The sequence below is a fragment of the Squalius cephalus genome (genome assembly GCF_949319135.1).
Source record: "Squalius cephalus genome assembly, chromosome: 22".
Classification (NCBI taxonomy): domain Eukaryota; kingdom Metazoa; phylum Chordata; class Actinopteri; order Cypriniformes; family Leuciscidae; genus Squalius; species Squalius cephalus.
In genome coordinates, this window is record NC_137143.1 from 33,694,014 (window position 1) to 33,719,305 (window position 25,292).

Below are 25,292 nucleotides of genomic sequence, written 5' to 3' on the forward strand. Positions count from 1 at the left end.
TTTGATCAGGTTTGAACAGGTTTGATCAGGTTTGATCAGGTTTGAACATGTTTGATCAGGTTTGAACAGGTTTGATCAGGTTTGATCAGGTTTGAACATGTTTGATCAGGTTTGAACATGTTTGATCAGGTTTGATCAGGTTTGAACAGGTTTGAACAGGTTTGATCAGGTTTGAACATGTTTGATCAGGTTTGAACATGTTTGATCAGGTTTGATCAGGTTTGAACAGGTTTGATCAGGTTTGATCAGGTTTGAACATGTTTGATCAGGTTTGATCAGGTTTGAACAGGTTTGAAAAGGTTTGATCAGGTTTGAACAGGTTTGAACAGGTTTGAAAAGGTTTGATCAGGTTTGAACAGGTTTGAACAGGTTTGATCAGGTTTGAACATGTTTGATCAGGTTTGAACAGGTTTGATCAGGTTTGATCAGGTTTGAACAGGTTTTATCAGGTTTGAACAGGTTTGATCAGGTTTGATCAGGTTTGAACAGGTTTGATCAGGTTTGAACAGGTTTGAACAGGTTTGATCAGGTTTGAACAGGTTCAAGAATCAAAGAATCATTTCTGTTTTTTACAATTTGGTGTTCATTTATGAAAGTAAAAGTGCAAATGAAATGATTGTTACCTATAGATCTTTTCCATGTTTATTAGATTCACTGTCGGTTGAGAGGATGAGCATTCATAATATTTGCTCATGAGTATTCATTAGACTGTCTTAACTGCATCATGTGTTTATGGACATTGGTGATCTTCTGGCCAGGACAGTGAGACACAGGCTAGTGTGACAGTGACAGGACCGCGAGAAACAGCACATCTCTGCCACTCTCTGAAGTGTAGAAATATTCCTCAGGTTTGTCTCTCGGCCCCAGATCTGGAACCGTGGCGTCTCAGACTTCTGCTGTAAGTGGATTTCTGCTGTTTTGGGAGAGAGCGCAGTGTTGACCTACTTCCTCATCCTTCTTTTATCTCCAACTTGACTTCTGAAAGCAAAACTCTGTGCGCAGCTCATTAGCGCTGTTAGAAGTTGAAAAAAATGAAAGAGTTTTTCCGAGCTGCATCTGCGTAACGCTGGACAGACTAGCAGCACAAAGTAGAGAACACTGGACCACGAGATCTTTTGTTTTGTTCTATCAAAGTAGAGGCTCTAAAGTGTAGATTCTGGTGTAGAGTACACATGTTAATCTTACATTATGCATGAGACTAATACAAATATTGAATATGTGTATATGTGCCAGATGAGGCAGCAGTACTTTATTACAGAAGCAACATGAACAAGGTCTTATTTAATGATGCTTTGGAAGATCAAGGCTTTTCTTCATGCACCTTTGTCAACCATCAGTTACTCTGGCACACCACGGCCACCTTCTAATAAGAGGAAAATATGACCTTCTGAGACATCAGCTGAAGCGAAACGCTGTAAAACTGCCGGCCACGTATTGTCTCTCTCTCCTCTTGTTTGAGGTGCTCACTCGTCACTCAGGGCTCACGTCTCGCATTCATAGGGCCTTATGAAATCCATTAAAATTTTTCCTAAATTCTGTTGTTTTTTTTTTTTCTGGATTCTATTTTAATGCTTTAATTACATTTTAATAATGATGTCGAATCAATTTAATTCATAAGTTTAACAATTTAATAATTTATTGAAATTAAATATGAAATGTTTTATTATTTTCCCAGACATTCTGTGTCATTTAAATTTTTCTGGATTTGGTGTTTTAAGATTTATAAAAAAAAATAAAAAAAAACTGTTATCTTGGCAAACAAAGAGCTGAGGTTTACTGCTTAAATTAAAACATGAATGAAAAATGCTATTATATTCTTTAAAAATAATCTTTTAATAATTATTATTATAAAATTATTATTATTAGTATCATCATTATTTATTATTAGTATTAGTACTATTATTATTAGTAGTACTTTGAGTGGTACATTCTACTGTGCAATAGTAATATATTTCTGTCATAAAGCAGACTTTTATTTTGGCGTGTTGTGTTGAAGAGCTGTGAGTTTGTGGGCTCTATTTTACACCCAGCGCAATGCAGCGCCAAATGTGACGCAAGTGTGTTTTGCTAGTTTCAGTCCGACGCAGTTTTCATTTTCATGTCCTGCGTCACGTTGTTTAAATAGCAAATGTATTTGCGCCCATAGGCTGCTGGTCTGAGAACGAGGTGTGTTCTGGCGCATTGATGGACCGTTGCTATTTTGAGGAACAGAAATAGACTGAGTCATTGACCAACTGAAACCTGCTCTAAAGTCAATGGCGCAATATTTCTTTTAGTTATTCAATGAGCGCGTTAGTAATGTGCGCCTATAGGCGGGTCCACAACGCGTGTACACTCTGCTTATTAAACACACAGGGACGCACAGCAGCACACAAACATGCCAAATATTTAAAATAAATGGATTACAATGTAAAAGATTATTATTGTGTACATAAAGATATGGTGAATCCGGCTTGTCCCGTAGATGGTCTGCTTGCGCATTTTTACCTCGCGCACGAGTAGATCCGTTTGCGCTCTGGAGACACGTTCGGTCTTTCCGCTATCAAATTCCGTCAGGTAAATAGCGAAGCCGCCATGACGCGAGCGCAACTGGCATTTAAAGGGAATGGGAGATGAGACTCTGATTGGTTTAACGCACGTAAATCCCAAAACACACCTGTAATAGCAATTTTTATCTCACTGGAAAAACAGCATCACAGGTGTAAGACAACATTTAAGAGGCAAAATTGTAATAAAGAGAAAAGGCTTTATTCTCTGAAGATTCTTTTCACAGACCGCAGCCACCCAGCCATGAAAAACAGACAATCCCAAAAACATAATAAAACTGAGACATTTTATACAGGTTTCTAACATCTTGACCACACCTACTTAGTTTTCTGTAACTTTCCAAAAGATACCCCCTATCTTCAACTGGCCTGGACTGGTTTCTTAACCCCCCCTGAGCAGGTCACACTGTTCTTTGTCCCCGAGAAGCCAAAAGGCCTTCATTTATGACCTAAATTGCCTCCTGCTTCCCCTAAGGGGAGGGCATGGGACCCCATGTTTATTGTTTAAACGACCCCTGTATTCTCCTGGCCGGATCATTTCTCGTGCCCAGGTGTAAGTATTTTATTACCCTGTCTTCCTGTCCCTTCTTCAGCTGTTAGAAAACCCTCACAGAAGCACATGGTCAGATGCTACTACACATAGTTAAATGAAATCAACAAGTTTAAATGAATAAACACAAGAATGATGAATTTTTCATTAACAACACCCATTACTCATTAAGAGAATAGAGACGACCCTTTTAGGCCTTGCGCCGGGAGCGCCGACCATTTTTCCCATCGTTAAACTAGCAAAAGTGGATTTGTGAGAATTTAAAGTGAGAAATTACTGTAAGACACTTTGGGTAAAAGCATCTGTTAAATGACCCCATTACAATGTAAAACTCCACAGGACTGGATTGAAATGTAGGCAGAGTGTGAACGGGACAGAATCTGCATACCAGCGTAATCTGAAGGTTTATTTGAGCATCAGTCGGGACGTCAGGCTGTGCGTGAGTTGTTCTGCTGTACCAAATGTTATAACACATGCTCTTATCAAAACTGCACAGAGCAGCCATATTGGACCTTGCTCTGAACAAGCTGTACTAATTAGTATTCGTCAGATGATGGCGCGGCCCGTGTTCCCACAGTTCTCCTGCTGTTCTCCTCTCTCTTAGATGAGTAGCAGGATCTCTTTCTGAGAGTTCAGCCTGAGACTCCATGGTCTCCGCAACAATCCACACCGGTGTGACATGAGGAAGATAAAACCATCGCTGAAGCCTGATGCTGGTCAACTGGGCTAACTGGGCTAACTAGGGCCGTGGTTACACTTATTTCTTTCAATAGTGAAATCTGTACTACTACGATGCTTCAATGCATCTTTACACTCCTACTAATCATTGCCGAAAACCCTAATGTTCTTCACGTGGCTGTCCGTCACTGCTGGTCTAGCTGAAAGAAACAAATCACTTTCTCTGTAATTCCAGTCATCATCCGTCTTTATTTGAGCATGTGATGGTTGCCAGTACAGCGACTAATGAATGGGTTATCTTTTTGTGACAACTTCCCTCCTCATTCTTTGCTTTTCTCTCTGTTGGTAATTTTTGCCCACAGCACTAGCATGTAAATCGCTTTTAGCCGCCACATCTGTGTAAATCGCTCAACTCATTTGCAACAAGTAATTAAAACAAACTACGACTCGTTCGTCTCATTTACTGATAATGTTTTTAAAAACTGTTAATCAAATTACTTAATAATCAGTCATTTGAATAAATCTCCTATCTTTCAGTCAGAAATTTCTAATTTACACTGTTAAGGCCCGTTCACAGCAAGGACGATAACTAGATAACGATAAAGATATTGCTCTAACTATCATTCTCAATATTAAAGAATAACAGCCAAAATTATAACGCCACAGAGGAACAATATCATTGGAATCACTTTCAGAAATATTTTATTCCGCTGATGAACGATAAAAACACTGACAGCCAATCAGAATCCATCCTGCTGTAATGAGCTTGAGCATTTAAAGCGACAGATAAACACATGCTTAGAATAAGAATGATATCATTCGCTGGTGTGGACGATATAGTTATCGTTATAGTTATCTTTATATTTATTGTTGTTGCTGTGAATGGGCCTTTAGTGTAATGGCATTAACACATTTATGTTTATGCGTTTGGCTGACACTATTCTCCAGAGTGCTTTACAATACATTCAGGTTTTCTTAGAATCAAACTCATGGACTTTGTGTTGCTAGTACCATTTTCCACAGAATCCCTTGTAATTTGAGGGTTCATTTTGGAAAGAGGATCTCACGTGGGTCTTCATTACTGGACTGCAGGTGTGAAGGATCTTGTCACTATTGTAACAGGATCTGGTTTCTCTTTTGTATTCTGCAATGTGATTTGACCAATCCGTTCACATGTCCTTCGCACACTCTGATGAACAGGAGTCAGCGGGCCCAATTCCCCAATAAATGCAAGGACACATCATTTCTGTTGACCTGTGTTTACTGAAAAGTGAAATAAAACATCCTCTCTGTGGTGTTTCGCTGCTGACATTAGACATCAACAGTGTGCATCCCCCATAGCAACTGCTGCTGTTTTACATAACAACAGTATTTAACCAATAGTAGAACCGCAACACACGACCACATTTTGTATGAAACATGATGTAATAATAAAGCAAAATCAATAATAAACACAAAAATATATATATAAAAACATACCTGAAAAGTGAAATAAAACATCCTCTTAGTGGTGTTTCGCTGCAGACATTAACATCTAAATAAAATATAAGATAAAATTAACAACCTCATGGCCATGCTAACGAGAGCACTATCCGACAGAAGTTCACAAAAGGCCATAACTAATAAGATATACGTTACTACTCGGATTAAATGGTTAAAACATTGGCTAAACCAAATCATAAACACAAAATACCCGAAATCGCTGCACATTTTGCGTTATAATCACAAAAATATTACCAAAATGAGACTGAGCATGAATATACGTACCAACAACGTGCATTCCCCATAGCAACTGCTGTGTTACGTACGTTAGAGATGCGCGGATGGGCTATTATTTCATACGCAACCGCATCACAAAACTCATCATCCGTCCGCCATCCATTCGCACCAACGTTTTTGACCAATTTTCAAAACCGCACCTGCCCGCCATCCGCTGATTGGTGTATACATATATTTTTCATTTGATTGGTTCAACCGCCCGCCACCCGCCCGAATTTAATTAAAATATTATATTTCGTCACGTCATCCGCGGCTGTAACCGCCAACCGCGCATCTCTAACGTACGTTATATTCCGTCAAACCATTTTTGTCTGCAGCTCCCAAACAAACCACATGAGGGCACTATTTCAACATGAAATTAATAACTGCTGCTGAATTCAGGAGGATTCACAATAAAACAAAATACAATTCTCACTCTGTTACACAGGGTCATTGTGAAGTATCGTACAGATGTCATGTCAGTCAGATTTCTTTTCTTGCTGTGTTTAGTTCAGTCTAGTTTCTACCCACTCCCACTGCGGTTCTGTGACAATGTCTTTTAACTGCAGCAATTACACAGATATTATGAATATTACAATAAGACTGAACTGGCACCATTGACATTTACTGTAATTCATCTTCTGACATCTATACAATTTGGTAACTGTTTGATAGTGTGTCTTTTGAAATGTAAAAAATGCTAAACTCAAATGCATTTAGATTTAGAAACATTTCCTCTGGTGGGAAGACGGCAGAGCGTTCTAAGATAAAGTAATTTCTCAGCACCATCTCATTATGTGTCACAGGCATCTTTATAGAGCAGCAAGATGAGATGACAATTTTCTGTCCTTTTTTAGCAGACGGTTCAGGAGTTTTATTTATCTACACTGTAAACCCCGATAAGTTAAGATAACTCAAAAAATTTGAGGAAACTTATTACCTCAAAACTTTTAAGTTGATAAAATTAATTGTTTTAAGTCAGTTACACTTAAATCCATAGAACAGATTAACTCAAAATTATTTATTTGAATACACTTTTTGTATGTTTTTTATAACTCAAAACTTTTAAGTTGATAAAATGTAGGTTTTAAGTCATTTACACTTAAATCCACAAAACAGATTAACTCAAAATTATTTATTTGAATAAACTATTTGTATGTATTTTATAATTCAATACATTTTATTGATCAGAAATTAAAAACACTAAATTTTTGTTATACATTTAAAAATAATTAAAATCCAATACTTAATTTTCAAGAAATATGACCTCAAAATTAACATTAGCAAAATATTATTCCTTAAACATTAGAAAGGAAGACAATTTCAAACTTCGTATGTGAAAGTATGTTTTATTTTGCAAAAGAAATAATTCAAACCTGATGCATTAACATCTGTGAAACTTATACTAGTGTTTGTACATCCATTCCTCTTACTCCTGAATCAGTAGCTCATTTTTTAGACTCAGCAATCTTGGTGTTAGTGGCTTTGAGTCATCCAAGCCAAGTAAGACTTTTTGGATGAAGTTAAAGGTGTGGGTCAGCTCTTTGGGGTAGTTGAGATGTAATGCATACATCAAACCAAACATCAAAAGAAAAGCATCAGCCAACCTGGAAATGTCCCTTAGAACAATGTCACCTTCCAGCACAATAGCAATCCCAGCAGGGTCAAACGGAACAGTGGAACTCGAGTCTCCATTCACAAGAGCTAAGAGAGCTACAGCTGAATCTGCAATGTCTGGCTCATCCACCTCTTCAGTCTGAAAAGCATGAGAGAACTTCATGAGCATAATCAGATAAATAACATTAAAATTCAACTGAGATGTATAAAAACCTACATTCCACATCTTGAAAAACACAGAGTCATCTTCGCGCAAGTAGACAGGGAGGGCTCGAAGTGCAGCTGTACGTCTGTTGTTATATCATTGTGATCCGGTGCAAGAGATAAGAAAAAATAGAGATAAAAGTACAGATGAAAGCGGGGAAGAAATTTAAAGCGAGAGAGTTCAAAGCCAGGTTTAAACAATTAACAGATAGCAGTAAAATACATGTGCACATTAACCAATTAACAACTAAAAATGTAATTAACATAAAATTTACCAGAAGATCATAGGCACTAAAGATGCTTCTCAGTGCTTCTGCTGCCTTGCCAGTACGGGCAGAGCCTTCTGCCTGTAAACAGCAATCAGTCGAGGAGTTTGTTTGTCCAGCTCTGCATAGAACTTGTTTTTCAAGCTGATATTACTAATTCTGTGGAATTCTGCAGCAATCTGAAAGCAAGCATTCAAACAAATAACAAAAAAATGTTTCAGTTTTAAACAACTGAATCATAGGCAGTATTGGGACATAAACAGCTGTACGCCCAGGTGCTACAACATATTGAAACGGCATAACCATTGGGTACTGTAGTTTCTCTCAATAAAAGTTTTTTGTCATTTATTTGAGGACAATTCTGCTCCTTTAGCAGTTGAACTGACAAAAACATTACTGTCTATAGCAACACTAACAATTTCATCAAGAGCAGCGTCACTCACAGTATAGCAATGTCTCTGTAATACGTCATTAACTGCTTCTTTCAGCACCGGCCTTGACAATGAAAATAGCTGACACAAATGTTCTACTATTTCCACCCCCATATTCCAAATTGTAATTTTACTCACATATGCTCTGGTCGCAGAAGTTTTAACCTGTATTAAAAAAAAAACACACACAAATTAATAGTGAGGCAGAGACATGTCAAAGTCATGCATCAATTTCAGAATTGGGAACATTTAGCTTCGATTACAGCTAATTTAATTCTAAACATCGGTTAAAAAACAAGTAAGATTGAATGAAAGAGGTTTTAATCTTTTTTTTTTTTTTTTCTGTAACAGAAAAGCTTCAAGACAACTGCAATAACCAACAGTAGTGCCACAAATTAATATCCGTGTAAGTTAATGCGATTGCGTGCATACATTAACTCTGTCTCTAAATTGTTAAAATATAGTTAAAATCACTCCACAAATAACATTGCAACATGTAACGTTAGGCCTAAAGTGTGCATGATCATTTTAGTAGGTCTATGTTAGCTAAGTGCAACAAGTTAACTAAATCGTTTCAGTTTGATGACACATTCTGGTGCAGATTACATGAAAAACTTATTTGAGAAAAATATTTGAGAAGTAGCTGCTACTTACCAGATTATAGCCGCTAAACACACCGCAGCAACCACAGAAATGATGACGACGATGAACGATGTTGATTCCACAGAGAGAACCACGGCATGTTGAGGCAACGATTCCTGCATTACATGGCGGGCGGGCGCGCGCGCGCTTCCAATTTCAAATCCGAGCGCGGGCTTCCAAGTTCAAATCCGAGCGCTCAATTTCAAATGGGAATTATTTTTACTCCGATGTTATTTTTTACAGTCATTCGTGTAAAACATGAAATAAACGGACATGGCATGATATGTTGACTCTTTGTGTTTTGGAGAGTTTTACCTAGTAGCCTATGTTATGTTATAAAAAATATGCAAATAAAGTGCGCGAGCAGACCATAGACTGTAAAAAATAGGAGCAGACTTTTCTTTTTTGTTGGCAGATTGGAACGCAATAAAGCTCATTACCGCCACCAAGAGGCAAAAATAAGTCTATGGTAATAAGATGACGTCATGTTTACTTATTTTATTTGAGTTCCTTGAAGTTAAAACAGCCCAATCGTTGAACAAACTTAAAAGTTTTAAGTTGAATGAACTGTTTCACAGTTTTGAGTATAGTTCACTTATTTTTTATAAGTAGGTTATACTGTTCGGGAATACAGTGTAGTAAATGAGTGCAGATGGCTGAAGTTGACCTCACTAAAACACACACTCTCAGATTTGATATGCATGTGTTTCATACAGTGTTGTGAGTTCAGTGTTTGATACTTTGTTAAATAATCCATCACTAAAAAAGTGACATGCTGATCTCTCCAGATCTTTATCTGTTTCCCCACCAGCACTTTTAAAAAAAAGTTCTGTCTGTTCACAAAAATGTCATGGTCAAGTCAAGTCAAGTCAAGTCATCTTCATTTATATAGCACTTTTAACAATGTAGATTGTTTCAAAGCAGCTTTACAGAGATAAACTTATAATTTAAGGTAACAGAGATTGTTTTGGCTTTATAGCGTTCTTTAATAAAGTTATTTTCCAGCTAAAGTTAGATTTGATTGGTTCGCTTCTGTCGCAACGATCATTTGTTATTAAATTAGGGGCCGCTAAGACGACACCATTCTCTCTACACAGACTTTAAACGCGAACCTGTGATAAACGCTGATGGCGTTCACATGCGCATTAAGAACTGGTCCTATAGTTATGTGCGTTTGAATATATGTGTGCAGGTTTGGAATTCCCTACAGACCAAGCCTAAACAAAGTACTGGTGTTTCCTTATAAATTTTGATAGAGAATTTTATTTTATTTGATCACTTCGGGGTAGATACGCGAAACGAATCTCCAGAATTGTTTGTTGCATGACTATCTGAGCATACAATATATTAAAAGAAACATCAAAGCCTCTGTTTTTCAACAAACAAACAAACAAACAAACAAACAAAAAATCTAGCGTCATTCATTCTTTCAAACAAAAAGCTGAGAAAATTGTGTTTTTGTCTAAGACTTTATCTGGATGGGATTCAGAGCGATGATCAAAACACAGATGGAGGAGATAGAGTCTATCAACATCCTCTAAGCTTCACAGTTGTTTCCTCTTCATTAATTAAACATTTCATTCAGTAACATTAGGCAGTTTAGATTTACAGTATATGCTGTTTAATGGTTGATGATCATGCTATGTTACATGTGCATCAGCAATGCTTCTATTGTTTCTTCTTCTTCTTCACTTGCTTTTGGATGCAGAGACTCTTTCAGGAGATGCATAATAGCGCCCTCTACCGTGAAAACATGGAAAGCCAGAAAAACCTGTCAATGTTGGGGAAGCATTGTCATAAATAACAGATCAGAATTTTGTCAATGGCAGGGAAAGAGTTAATTACTTTACAATGTAACAGACCCACTGCACATGTTTGTTTGTTTGTTTGTGTCCACATGTAACAATCATAAAGTGAAGCATCACAGAAGCCCTTTAAATGCTGGTCAGGTGTTTATTTTGAACTTACAAAGGACATGAAGGTGCTGTAAAGCCTTTAGACCTTCATGATAGTTTGATAGTCACATTTTGCCTTTGTTTCAATTTCATTTTCATTATGGACGTTTAGTATGCTTGTCTTTGTTCCTATGTTCCCGACATCACTAGTTGTCATGGTTACTCATTATGTTACTGATTAGAACACACCTGTTTTGTATTCGCTGTTGGATTTGTACTGTAAGTTGGCTCCGCCTCGAATCTGCTGGGCACCAGCTCTGCTTTGGAGTGTGGATCCCCAGGCTTCACTTCGGGCTGCCATTCCCGTAACTCCACCTCAAGTTTGGCTCCTCGGCCCCTCTGCTTCACCTTGTTCGGACGTCGCTTTGCCTGTGCTGAGGACTTCCCGGGACTTTTGCAGCGCTTCGTCCCTCCACCCCTTCAGCTCCGTCGGGCTCCGCCTTGGTCCTCGGGTACCCTGACTCCACGTCAGGAGCTCGTTGCTGTGGCTCAGCCTAGGCCTCTGGATCGTCCGGTTTAGTCCAGTTCAGTCCGGTTCAGTCCGGTTCTGTCATCTCCTCAGCTTCGCCCCGGTCTCCGAGAGATCCTCGGCTCCTCCCACCATTGATTCCGCCATGGGCCTCCATCTACCTCCGCATGCATTTGTCTCATCCCTGGCTCCTCCCACCGTTTGTGCCACCCTGGTGGACAGTTTATGACTGACAGAAATAGAGTAGACAGAATATTAAAGTTTGAACAGAATAGAATGTAAAACAGATTACTTCTTAATCAATCACTCACAGGAACAACAAACATGCAGCTGTCCATTTTTGCAAGAAAACAAGTCAGTCTCTCAACATGTGTATATAGACTGTCCTCTGTTACTGGTTCAGGCATGTCTTGACTTGTCTATGTTTGTGCAAGCATTAATAAAGTTATATACATAAAGATACCTACAGGGGGCGTTATTGGGCTTTAGTAGAATATATGTATACCCTGTTCTGCTGTTTTCATTGTGTTTTAGGTTCTGTCCTGTGACCTAGTTTTCCTCAGTCTGTTTAATTAGTTACCCTATTCACCTGTTGTCCATTAATTATCTCATCAGTTCCTTTGTTTGCTCTGTGTACTTCAGTTCTCCCTCTGTGATAGTCCGTCTTCGTCTATGGTATAATGTGTGTGAACTATATTCTGTGAGATTTTCCTGAATTTTGTTATTAAAGATCCAGTTTCCCGCTCTTCCTCGTCTTTGTGAGCTTTTATCAGTTACGTGACAGAAAGACAGACCCTCAAAGTGAGTAAACTATGGACTTACCTGCTGTCCAGCTTCTCTGCTTGGAACAGGAGCAGCTCTCCCTCGAGGCTCATACCCGTGTGTTTGGAGAGGTGATATCCTATGCCCCTAAATCTCAAGTGCCCACCCAACCTCCCTCTCCCACCTCCTCAAACAGCCAGTTCCTGTACAGTCCCTGTACATCTCCAACACTCAGCAAGGATCTGCCAAGTGTATTCAGGCCACCAGCTACACCTAGCCTAGAAGATCCCATCGCTCCATCGCAGAGAGAGAGAGAGAGAGAGAGAGAGAGAGAGAGAGAGAGAGAGAGAGAGAGAGCGAGAGAGAGAGAGAGAGAGAGAGAGAGAGAGAGGGGAAAGACTAATAGCATTTCCAGCAGGAATTTGATTGTGATATAAAGCATCTCTCTTCTGTGTGTTGGAGAGTTTTTCCCCGATGGATCTTTCCTCCACGCTGTTGCTGAGCTCTGGAGAAAGGCACTTTATTTTAACGTGGCAGGTATTGGATTTGCTGAAGAAAGTAGATTTAAATATGCTTAAAGCTGGCATTCTGGAGCAGCTCCGTCCCTCTCTGTCTCTCTCTCTTTCTTTCCCATTTTCTACTAGTGCTGCAGATCAGCAGTGAAATGAGTTTTCCACTCCTCACATGAAGCCCCTTTCGTGCCTGAAGTTGGGCACATTTTTGAGACGTCAGGCGTTTTATGCCAACGCAAGCACTATGGTTGGCGAGTGACAGGCCGAATCCAGGAAGCGACGTTACTTAGCAAACGGGATGTCGAGGTGTCACCGGAGGGAGAGATGGTCCCTATCAGAGGCCAATTATCTGCTTGTAGGAAAAGCTTTGTGTGAAGACAAATGTGAATTTGGACCTGTCGAGCCCCCATAGGCTCATTAGAACAGTATCTGCTGCTGTATTGGGTTTTGAGGGAAGGATTTCACAGCCAGCGCTGAGCAATTCACCAACACGTTGCTCTACTGCACAGCCGCACCAGATCAATTGCTAGAACATCACGTGAACCCAGACAGACAGAATAATTATTTATTAAAGGATCAAATCAGTAATAACTCGTGGGTTGAGGGGAAGTTGAATGTCATCTGTCTGTTGGGATCTCATATTTGCTCTGAAATCCTTTTCCTTCACTACTTTAATATTGAACTTCTGCAAATCATGTAGATACATCTAACAGACAGAAGCGTCCCTGAAGAAGCATTTTAACCCCACTATGCAGGACGGCTCAGTGAACCTGCTCCGACATCACAACAGCTGGGCCTGACGATGGGTGATCAGCCCAATGAAGAAGAGCCCATCTCCACGACATGCTCTCTCTCTCTCTCTCTCTCTCTCTCTCTCTCTCTCTCTCTCTCTCTCTCTGTGCCTGTTTCATGTCTGTCTATTGATTGAACTGTTAATAATGAAATGTGTTAAAAATATATATATATAAAATATAAATATTGAATGAACAAAAGCTCAAGGGGAATGTAGAGCTTATTGCTTGTTCCTCGGGTTGTTGTTTCACGTTCTCTTCCTAAAAGAGTTTATCTTTATTACTGTAATCCTGGAAATTGTGTGCGATTCATGTTCTTTTGTGCATTGAGACAGGAAATGCAGCTCTGGCTCAACCACTTTTTTTTGGACGTTGACTGTCTGAGAGGGTGACCACATGGTTATTGCTCTGTTGCTGGACGTAGATGTGATTTTTCAGGACAATGCAGGACACGTGTGATAGAGATACATTTACTAATTTCATACTATGTAAACATTAAATTACTTTAGTTGGGAAGCCTATTTGCCATTTTGTTGGATGATAACATGTTTTAAACACGCTAGTAAGCTTTATTGATTGTGACTGGCACTCAATTTGCCCAGATTTAAGTGATACAATGTAATTGACCCTATTCAGTCTGCTAAATATAATAAACTGGGTAACATTCTAGTGGGTAAAAACGTCTCAGGTTACGTATGTAACCCTGGTTCCCTGAGAGGGAACGAGACGCTGCGTCGAGACGCGGTGGGAACGCCCTGCGTGATTGCGTCGTGAAGCACGTGTATAATCAGTCCAATGGAAAGACGAGATGTCATAGTGACGTCACCGACCAGGAAACTATAAGGCAGCCCCGCTGACACAGATCGCGTTAGCTTCTGAAAAAGCCTGAAGCAAGTCGGTCAGGGCATGCAGGAAGTATGGCAAGGCGACGCAGCGTCTCGTTCCCTCTCAGGGAACCAGGGTTACATACGTAACCTGAGACGTTCCCTTTCAAGGGAACTTGAGCTGCGTCGAGACGCGGTGGGAACCCCATACCCACTATGCCATAATGACGATGTGCCTGTTCTGTATGAAGTACCAAGCGCATACTAAGAAGCAAGCAATTTGACCCCAGGAGTGGAGAGGTCCAAGTCATAAAATCTCACAAATGTATGCGGAGAAGACCATCCTGCCGCATTACAAATGTCATGAAGGGAAACTCCCGAAATTAAAGCCGTAGAGGCAGCCATACTCCTCGTAGAATGGGCCCGAACAGTCAAAGGTGAAGGCTGTCCGGCCGCTTCATATGCAAGCGAGATCGCCTCAACTATCCACTTGCTCATTATCTGTTTAGATGCAGGGCACCCTCTCTTAGGTGCACCAAAGCTGACAAATAATTGTTCCGATTTACGCCACAGGGCAGCTCTGTGGACGTAAGCATCCAACGCCCGCACAGGGCACAACAGATTAAGGTTTTCCTGGTCTGGGGTATTAAATGGTGGAGGATAAAAGGCCTGCAGCACTATTGGGCCCCCAACATTAGTAGGGACCTTAGGTATGTAACCTAGTCTAGGGTGAAGAAATGCCTTCACCATACCAGGTGCAAATTCCAGACATGATGGAGCCACCGACAAAGCTTGTAAATCTCCAATTCTCTTGATAGACGAAATAGCAAGAAGAAATAAAGTTTTTAGAGTGAGGAACTTTTCTGAAACCTCTTCAATGGGTTCGAAGGGAGCCAAGGCCAGACCCTCAAGTACAATGGCCAAATCCCATGCCGGTGCTCTAGAGTGCAATGCAGGTCTCAACCTCAAAGTGCCACGGAGAAAACGAATAATTAGAGGATCTCTCCCAACTGAAGTGCCCGCCAGAGGGGTGTGATAAGCAGATATAGCAGCAACATACACCTTTAAGGTGGAAGGAGATAATCCAGCAGAGAAACGGTCTTGTAGAAATTCGAGAACTGTACCAACAGGGCAGTTAACAGGATTCAAATTACGATTTCCACACCAGGTAGAAAATAATTTCCATTTCAAAGCATAAAGTTTCCTCGTGGAGGGAGCTCTGGATTGAAGGATGGTCTCAACGACCTCAGTCGAGAGACCGGATTCTATGAGCTGGGCCCCCTCAGAGGCCAAGCCCACAACTTCCATAACTCTGGGTGAGGGTGAAATATCGTGCCCCTTGCTTGGGACAGCAAGTCCCTCCTGACGGGAATCTCCATCGGAGAGCCGTCCAGAAGAGATACTAGGTCCGAGAACCAGACTCGTGTCGGCCAGTACGGGGCTATTAACAGTAGATGAGCCCCTTCCCGGCGAACCCTCTCCAGAACTCCCGGGAGCATCGATACAGGGGGAAATCCGTACAGGTGTAGCCTCGGCCACACCTGCACCATTGCATCCAGTCCGAGAGGAGCTGGATGTGTGAGAGAGAACCAAAGCGGACAATGGGTTGAATCTGATGATGCGAAAAGGTCTACTCGAGCTCGACCATATTTCTTCCATAGGAGCTCCACCACCTCGGGGTGAAGCCTCCACTCCCCGGGCCTCAGCCCCTGCCTTGACAGGATATCTGCTCCTACATTCAGATGCCCTGGAATATATACTGCCCTCAGTGACAGTAATTTCCCCTGGGCCCATAGGAGGATCTGATGAGCCAGATTGCATAGTAGTCAAGACCTCAGACCCCCCTGATGGTTGATGTACGAAACCACCGATGTGTTGTCCGTGCGGACCAACACGTGATGGCCTCTCAGGTCTGGCAGGAAGTATTTGAGAGCATGAAATACGGCCATCATTTCTAACCGATTTATGTGCCAAGACAGTTGATGGTCCTGCCAAAGACCTGACACCGAGCGACCGCTCATGACTGCGCCCCACCCCGTGAGGGAAGCGTCTGTCGAAAGCGTTACGCGTCGACAAGAAGCCCCCAACACTGGGCCCTGGGCGAGGAACCAAGGTTTCTTCCACATGACCAAAGCACGAAGGCAACGCCGCGTGACCTAGTCCTAGTTTTATTCCTCTTACGGCTGTGAGAATCGCTGATATACATGCAGGAGACAGACGTGCCTGCATTGTTGTTGAATCCCAAATTACGCCTAGAAAAGTGGTCCTCTGAGCTGGGAGGAGCACACTCTTTTTGGCGTTGAGCCGCAACCCCAACTTCTCTATATGAGACAGAACGACACCTCGATGCCGAACTGCCATCTGCTCTGACTGAGCTAGAATCAACCAATCGTCTATATAGTTTAATATGCGAATGCCCTGGAGTCTTAGAGGAGCCAAAGCTGCATCCACACATTTTGTAAAGGTGCGGGGTGATAGACCTGGGCCGAAGGGAAGAACCCGATACTGGTATGCTTCGCCCCCGAAAGCAAACCTCAGGAACTTCCTGTGATGAGGATGAATAGATACATGGAAGTATGCGTCCTTCAAGTCTATTGTGACAAACCAGTCCTCGGACTGAATCTGAGATACAATCTGTTTGAGTGTAAGCATCTTGAACTTGAGTTTCTGAACTCTGCGGTTTAACTGCCGCAGATCTAGAATAGGACGCAACCCCCCATCCTTCTTTGGAACAATGAAATAACGGCTGTAAAACCCTGACTCTCTGCTGGGAGGAGAAACCCTTTCTATAGCTCCTTTTCGAAGAAGCGTCAGTACTTCCTGCTCCATAACCAGAGCCTGCTCGGAGTCCACCACTGTGGGCAGAACTCCTTGAAATCTGGGCGGACGAGAACCGAACTGAATTCTGTAACCCTTTTCCACTATATGCAGGACCCATTGAGAAATATTTGGTAGAAGTTTCCACGCTACCAGAAATTCTGCTAAGGGAACCAGTCTCTCGAGACTGGTCTCTGGATTTAGTTGAACAGACATTTCGGTGCCCTGAAGCGGCGAACCGGCAGGGAACAACTGAACTGACCGTTTTACGACCCTCCTCGGAGGATTGTACGGGGACGCTGACACATCGGTGCCCTGAAACGGCGAACCGGCAGGGAACAACCGATGTGACAGCGCTGCGACTCTCCTCAGAGAGCCGCCCCCCAGCGGGCGCAGAGGAGGAACGATCCCTCGAAACCGTCCCTCCCCTGAGGGGACCACCCTCAACATTTTGACACCACTGGCGTCAGGACTTCTTCTTGTCCCAAGCCTTCCTAGAGAGGACAGTCCTCAGATCTTGTCTACCTCTAACTGGCTTAAACTGCGCCCGCCCCCTGGACTCCCCAGACTGTGGAGGAACCCGAGAGGCGACGCTCTGTTTTTGTTGCACTCTGTGCTGTGCGGAGCTCGTAGACGCCGAGACTGCTCGGATTTAACATTACGCCCAGCAGTCTCTGGGACACTGGATCGGCGAGGAAGAAACCTCTGAAATGCCGCCGCCTGTTTCTTTGACTCAGTGAATCTGTCAACAACACAATTTATAGCATCGCCGAACAGACTTGAAGGCGAAAGCGGGGCATCCAGAAGAACAGATCTATCTTTATCCTTTATATCAGATAAATTTAACCATAAATGACGCTCCGTGACCACCAGGGCTGCCATAGAACGGCCCACAGATTTTGCCGTCTCCTTGGTGGCCCGGAGAGATAGATCTGTCGCCCGACGCAATTCTCGAATTGCGTCAGCACTAACTTCCTCACAATCATCCATGTCCCTCAGCAGGTCAGCCTGATATGCTTGCAAAATCGACATAGTGTGTAAACATGCTGCTGCCTGACCTGCTGCCGAATATGCTTTACCCACCATCATTGATGTAGCTTTTAATGGCTTGGTGGGTAACGTCGGGGCTTTCAGTGATGACGATGACTCGAGGGAAAGATGGCTCGCAAGCGTCTCTTCCGCCGGAGGCATCGTCAAATAACCATAGTGTGAAATATCTTTAATATTACTATAGTTGTGTGTTTGTGGATCGTGCACTCTGAAAGACGCCGGTTTAATCCATGATCTAGACACCTCAGTGTGAAGATCAGGAAAAAACGGCAGTTCCCGACGAGGAGGTCGTGATTTTGATGGCAAAAAACGTTCATCTAAAAGACTTTTATTAGACACAGTTTCAATATCATCAGATGGCCATTCAATATTTAACTTGGCAACAGCACGAGTTAAAACCTCCATAAGCTCCTCATCCCCAGAAATACGAGCTGGCGAACACTCATCAATATTTTGCTCAACACTGACGACATCCAGTTCCTCAGAACTGGATAGTCGCAACATTGGTGCTTCAGTCTGGGAAGGAGAAGCCGCAGCGCGGGCTCCTTCCTGGGCTGAAGCACCGGATTCAGCAGGTAAGGGTTGAGAAAGGGCGGAGCCCGTCTCAAGCCCCGCTACTAAATCCATATGCGAACCCCAAGATGAAAGCCTCCGCTGTGCCTCGGCAGCAGCGGGACCCGCACCTCGGGGAACGCGAACCGAACCGTCCTCCTCAAAGAACGCCCGGCGAGAGCGGAGCGTCCGCAAGGACAGCTTTACGCAATGCTCACAGTCAGCTCCCTCGAAAACTGACTGGGCATGCTCCACTCCCAAACAAAAAACACAAAGCAGATGTGTGTCCCCACCCGTGATGTAACGAGGGCAGGGAACAACACAACGCCTGTATTCTTGCTTATTCGCCATAATAGATATATATATATTGAGCTTGACAGACAACAATAAATATGACAGGGACAGATATACAGAGAGCGCTTGCTGAAGGCACAGAAGCTAACGCGATCTGTGTCAGCGGGGCTGCCTTATAGTTTCCTGGTCGGTGACGTCACTATGACATCTCGTCTTTCCATTGGACTGATTATACACGTGCTTCACGACGCAATCACGCAGGGCGTTCCCACCGCGTCTCGACGCAGCTCGAGTTCCCTTGAAAGGGAATCACATTTCTGTAACACTTTATTTTGATGGTCCCTTTTGAACATTCTGTTGACTATAAATAACTTTGCAACTACATGTCAACTAACTCTCATTAGTAGACTATCTGCTTAATATCTGCCCCTAACTATTTATTGTGACACTCCTCCAACAGACATTCAACTGACTATAAGTAACTCTGCAAGTACATGTCAGTTTATTCTAACCCTTACCCTACCAGTCTACTAATACTCTACTAATACTCTAATGAGAGTTAGTAGTCATGTAGGTGCAATGCTACTTATAGTCAACAGAATGTGGTAAAGAGAACATAAAAATAAAGTGAAACCCACATTTTATACTAAAATAAATTCCCTTAAGTAGCAACTAGTTTATTTTCTTGTATTAGACTATGTAAACATTAAATACGTTTTACCAGATTCAGCGCATCTTGAACTTGCATTCTTTTTTTCTTTTTTTTTTTTTATCTGGCAGATTATATCAGGATGTTCTTATCCAGTACATGTCTATATGTAGCCCATGCTGGTGTAGCTTTTGGTTCCCTTTCCCCATCCATTAGCCTAGATAGTAGAGTCTGTACCGCATTTTGCTGGAACAGACTCTACTATCTATGCTACTGCTGCTGTAACCTTTCTCTTGTCCTGCATAAAGAAGGTGGCGCTTGACCAATAGAGTGAGACCAGATGAAGGGCGCATTTCTATTTGTTAAATTGAGATTCATTGATTTTAAATAAAGTGCAACTTTAGCACCGTCACTCCACGTCCCTGAAAGAAGCCATCAGTTTGTTTGTTTCCAATTAGGATGAAGCATTTACTATTTGTATACATTGATTTGACGAAATCATTAACTTTTTAACCAGTCCCTCTTTAAGTTAGTGTAGGAAATAATCCATCATTCTAGACTGAATTTGAGTCAACAAAAAAAGTCAACTAAACAGGTGTAAATTTTCTCTTAAAATTATGTACTTGCTTCTAATGGTACACAAAGTACAAATATAGTCAGATGTCCTGAAAGTGTACTGTAGGAACCACTGTTCACACAGATGCTTCCATGCTAACTTCCATACTGGATCTCTGTTTTGGAATATGAGTACTTAGCTCCAGATCTCAGGGAAGTGTCAAACACTGAGAATGAAGTTGAATAATTTTTGTATGGCTGATCTGAATGTGTGTAATTATTCACTTCGTTTAAAATGCTGTCAGGACCACAGATTATCTGGGGGTTTCAAAGCTTTAATTTCTGATTCTTTTTCAGTGATTTTGTGTTCTAAAGTTTTCCAGTTTTCCTTGTATTTGGGAGTGTTTGGGACTGATGGGCGTGTTTGGAAATAGGGTTTTGAGCACTTCACAATAAATGCATTTACATGTTAATTTAAGTATAATTAATTATTATATAAAATAATTGAGAACACTTTAGATTAGGGAACACATATTCACTATTAACTAGGAGTTTTCACCCTCAATAAACTCCTAATTCTTATGAATCAATAAATTCCTAGTGCTTATGGATAGTAAGTTAGGTAGTTGTAGAGGTAGGGGTTAGGTATGGGGTAGAATACGGCCTTAATATGTGCTTTATAAGTACTAATAAACAGCCAATATGTTGGTAATATGCATGCTAAAAAGCAACTTGTTTATAGTGAATACTGTTCTCTAATCTAAAGTGTTACCTAATATCAAATAAATAACTTCTTTAAGTAGATTTAGTTTTCCAGAAGTTGTTTCCTTTGTTTGAAGTGTTTGTTTCTCCATGTATCATTCATTTGACACATAGTCTTAGTGTTTTTCCCATGTTTCTTTAACCCCCCAATGATCATGTATAGACCACCTCTCTCTATCTCTCTATCTCTCTCTCTCTCTCTCTCCCTCTCTCCCCCCCTCCCTCTCTCTCCCCTCTCTCTCTCTCTCTCTCTCTCTCTCTCTCTCTTTCCCCGTCACTGCAAAATCAACTGTGCGTTTCACAAGCATCGGGGATCCCATCAAACCCTGTGCTTGTGTTAACAGCACACTTACTACGGTCCTCTAACAGCTCTATTGTTAAGCTTAATTCATTTGCTTACCTTTATTACTACTTTGCTTTGACTTAATTTATCAGTAATTCCATCACAAGTCCCAAATGAGTGCATTTTAAATAATGTAGAATTGACCAGTTAGGAGCACTTTACATAGACAACGGCTGCCGTGCGAAGTCTCGATTCACCATCACACCTCACTAGGTTTTTGGCCGCTGTGGTGAGGGAGAGTGACAGGGAACGAGGGAGGAGAGAAGAACTTTAGAAGAGACGCAAATAAACAGGTCCGAGACCCCGCTGGTGGAGAAAACAGCCCATCCTCAGGCTGGTTGGCGTGTCCCTGCAGCCGCGATAAGACTCTGGACTGAGGCTGCGGCTGTAATCAGCATTAGCGCTGCGATTAGCGCTGTAGAGCGATGGCCCTCCTGTGTGTGATGGGGCAGGCATGGTCTGCTGGAGATAAGATGGAGAGGGTGTTTATTGGGGAAGTGCTGAGGAGATGTCAAGCTTGAGAGGGGATGGGGGTGTTTGGAACTTATTTAAAGTTCTGATACCTCCGTTAAAGAAGAATGAGCGTGAAGGATTAGAGAGAGAGGGAACCATCTTACGGAATATTATGCAGGAAAATTCAATTGCACTCTAATGGACTGATGGAGACAGATGAGAGGGAACATTTGTTTGTCCAATAGGTTAATTGCACAAAAGAGAACTTGATATAAGTGCTTTGATATATATTTTTAAATGTTATTTTTCCTTGACTTGCTGGATAGACTTTCTCTATCATGAATTTATATTAAATGAAGAGCAAATGGAAAAGGTTTGTTTAAAATGCACTGTAATTATCAATAATAGCTGTGGAATCTCGTTCTGTCCTGCTCAGAGGCATTGTGCTTATTCCATGTCCTTTTTTTTTAACCAGGAATGGAAATGTTGGAGGATGCTGATGAAAACATATTTTTAATCTCATCCACAATTTGAAACTCACCCTAATTCTAGCCCTAAAGAGGCAGCAATTTTACAATTTCCCAAAAGTTGGCTTACATGTTACAGTTATTATATTACCATTATTGCCCATTGCTTCCCTAAAATGCTGGGATGGAACTGCAATTGGACTTACTTCAACATTCAAGAGCTTTGTTTTCCCAGCTCAACTGAGTGTGTCGGTCTGATACTAAAGGTCACTATTAAAAGATGCTGCTTGATCAGTGCCCAGTAAATGGAAGCACCTGCTTTGAGTAATGATACTGTATTTTCATTGTTCTTAAAATGTTCAGCTTTCAGAAAGCCACAGGGGACCACTGATAACTTTGTAGGGAACTGGATTTGACTGCTCTGGGATCTGTGCAGTCCTCTGTGATTGCTATTAATTGCTTTTTGTTAGGTTACTGTTACTTTCCTTCTGTGCTGTGATGTTACTAACACTAACCCTAGCCAGGTTTAGGTACTTGTTCATTTATGCTGCCATTCAAATCTCCCTGACGTGAAATGGTCATGTCACGATCCCACACAAGAACAGAGGTAGATCCAATTTGCAGTAAGTTTTTATTGAGGGAAATCCGAATCAGTGGTCAAGTCCAGGCATGGGTCAAATTCCAATAGAGTAATCCAAAAAACAAGACAAGAACAGGCAAGAAACAGAACACTGAAGTGGCGTGATAAATGCAAGGACTCCGTGACACACACTAAAACAGACAGGGTTATATACACAGGGAATAGACAATAATAATGGGGAATTGGCTGAGTGCAATGATCAGTGATAAGGAACAGCTGAGTGCAATGATAAGACAAGGATCGTGGGGAATGTAGTTCATAATGTGAATGACACCGTGGGGAAGGAGGACATCTAGTGGACACCTGGAGAACACAAACCCGACACTGTGACATAACCCCCCCTCTATGGAGCTGCTACCAGACGCTCCAAGACAACAAAGACCACAACACAAAACAAGAGTCCAGGGTGGGAGGTAGAACAGTGAAGGATCAGGGGGAGGGATGGGGGGCCAGGTCCATGGAGGGGAACATGGACAGGGGGTGATGGCTTAACTGGTGGCCAGGGCGGAGATGACAGTCCATCTGGCGGCCAGGGTGGAGACGACAGACCATCTGGCGGCCAGGGCGGAGACGACAGTCCATCTGGCGGCCAGGGCGGAGACGACAGTCCATCGGGCGGCCAGGGCGGAGACTTTCCCTCAGGCGGCCAGGGCAGAGCAGACATTCCACCAGGCGGCCAGGGCGGAGACGACCCTTCGGGCGGCCAGGCCGGAGCAGACAGTCCATCGGGCGGCCACGGCGGAGACTTCCGCTCAGGCGGCCAGGGCGGAGCAGACAGTCCATCGGGTGGCCCTGGCGGAGACGACCCCTCGGGCTGCCATGGTGGAGACGACCCCTCGGGCGGCCATGGTGGAGACGACCCCTTTGGGTGGCCATGGCGGAGACGACCCCTCGAGCGGCCATGGCGGAGACGACCCCTCGGGTGGCCATGGAACGGGAACAGGCACCCGCTCAGGAACAGGCACAGGCTCAGGAACAGGAACAGGAACAGACACTGGCTTGTCGGTGGCCATCTTGTCCGGAGACACAGGCTCGGCGACGGCCATCTTGTCCAGAGACACAGGCTCGGCGGCGGCCATCTTGTCCGGAGACACAGGCTCGGCAGACGTGACGTGAACAGTCTCTGGCTCGGCAGACGTGACGTGAACAGTTTCTGGATCGGCAGACGTGACGTGAACAGTCTCTGGATCGGCAGACGTGACGTGAACAGTCTCTGGATCGGCAGACGTGACGTGAACACTCCTGGGAATCTCTAGGATCTTGAATAGTGTAGAAAAATAATCCAATAAAGTTTCAGCGGCTATGGCGATAGCGGGCAGTTCAGGGACGGCCTCCGGGAAAACAGCGGGCTGCTCGGGCACGGCCTCCGGAAAAACAGCGGGCTGCTCGGGCACGGCCTCCGGGAAATCAGCAAGCTGCTCGGGCACGGCCTCCGGGGTGTGATCAGTCTCCGGATTGGCAGACGTGTGTTTCTTCCCCCTTCTCCGTCCGCGACGGCGAGATGGTGGATCTGATCTGTCCCTCACCAGCCCAGGGTCGAAGGGGGGCCAGGGTGGAGAGTGGTGTTGGACTTCTTCTCGACCACCTCCTCCTCTGCGACCTCCCCGGGTCCCACGAAAAATGACTAGGCGGGTTCCCTCAAAAAAATCTCTCCTCTCCCGCTCGGTGGCTGGGGAAGAGAAGAGACATACCGCTGGATCTAGGTGTTGACAGAGTCCTTCTGGCACGATCCCACACAAGAACAGAGGTAGATCCAATTTGCAGTAAGTTTTTATTGAGGGTAATCCGAATCAGTGGTCAAGTCCAGGCATGGGTCAAATTCCAATAGAGCAATCCAAAACACAAGACAAGAACAGGCAAGAAACAGAACACTGAAGTGGCGTGATAAATGCAAGGACTCTGTGACACACACTAAAACAGACAGGGTTATATACACAGGGAATAGACAATGATAATGGGGAATTGGCTGAGTGCATTGATCAGTGATAAGGAACAGCTGAGTGCAATGATAAGACAAGGATCGTGGGGAATGTAGTTCATAATGTGAATGACACCGTGGGGAAGGAGGACATCTGGTGGACACCTGGAGAACACAAACCCGACACAGTGACAGGTCACCAGTCTGTGAGTCATGGGTAAAATCTAAGTTCATTTGCCTGTTGGAAGAACATCTAATCTGCATGAGTCTCAATTAAGATCTGAATCAGGTGTGTTAAATAAGAGCGACATACAAAATCTCCACAGGTCCAGTTTTAACAACTAGTAAGGAGATCAATGTATGAACGGGCTTTAAGCTCTTTAAGCCTGTATATTTGTGTAGTTTGCTAACAAAGCAGTGCATGCTATGTATGGTAGATGGTAGACGGTTCTGTACAGCATAAAAAACTGCCTTTATTTTGAGATGGTCTTGCAGAGAAGTCTTCACTTTGGTGTTCACGTCTCTCTGCAGTGAGATCCATTGCTACAGAGACTCTCCTGAGGTGCAGTCGAGCAGATTTGTTTCTTTTGTCTGATCTTTGCCGCACAAAGCTGCCGAAGCTCCGCTCAACCAAATTACTGCCATGACATATTTTGCAGCAACAAGCGTCATTATCCAGGGACACAGGTGTTCTGCTGTTTCCTGACCTCAAATACATGTGGCACTGTGGGATAACATCTGCAGTTCCATAGGAGAGATGTCGACTAGTCAAAACTTAATACATTAG

At 42.9% G+C, this 25,292-nt stretch overlaps 1 protein-coding gene and 1 long non-coding RNA gene across 5 annotated transcripts in view; one reads left to right on the plus strand and one right to left on the minus strand.

Annotated features, from left to right (window-relative positions):
* Positions 1-25,292, plus strand: part of il1rapl1b (interleukin 1 receptor accessory protein-like 1b) — a 237,163-nt gene that overhangs the window by 191,487 nt on the left and 20,384 nt on the right. The gene's annotated exons all lie outside the window — the stretch shown is intronic.
* Positions 6,875-8,807, minus strand: LOC307150454. Its single transcript, XR_013819724.1, has 5 exons — positions 8,705-8,807; positions 8,189-8,215; positions 7,629-7,798; positions 7,367-7,439; positions 6,875-7,288 (listed from the first exon to the last, which is right to left on the minus strand). It is a non-coding gene; the product is annotated as an uncharacterized lncRNA (long non-coding RNA).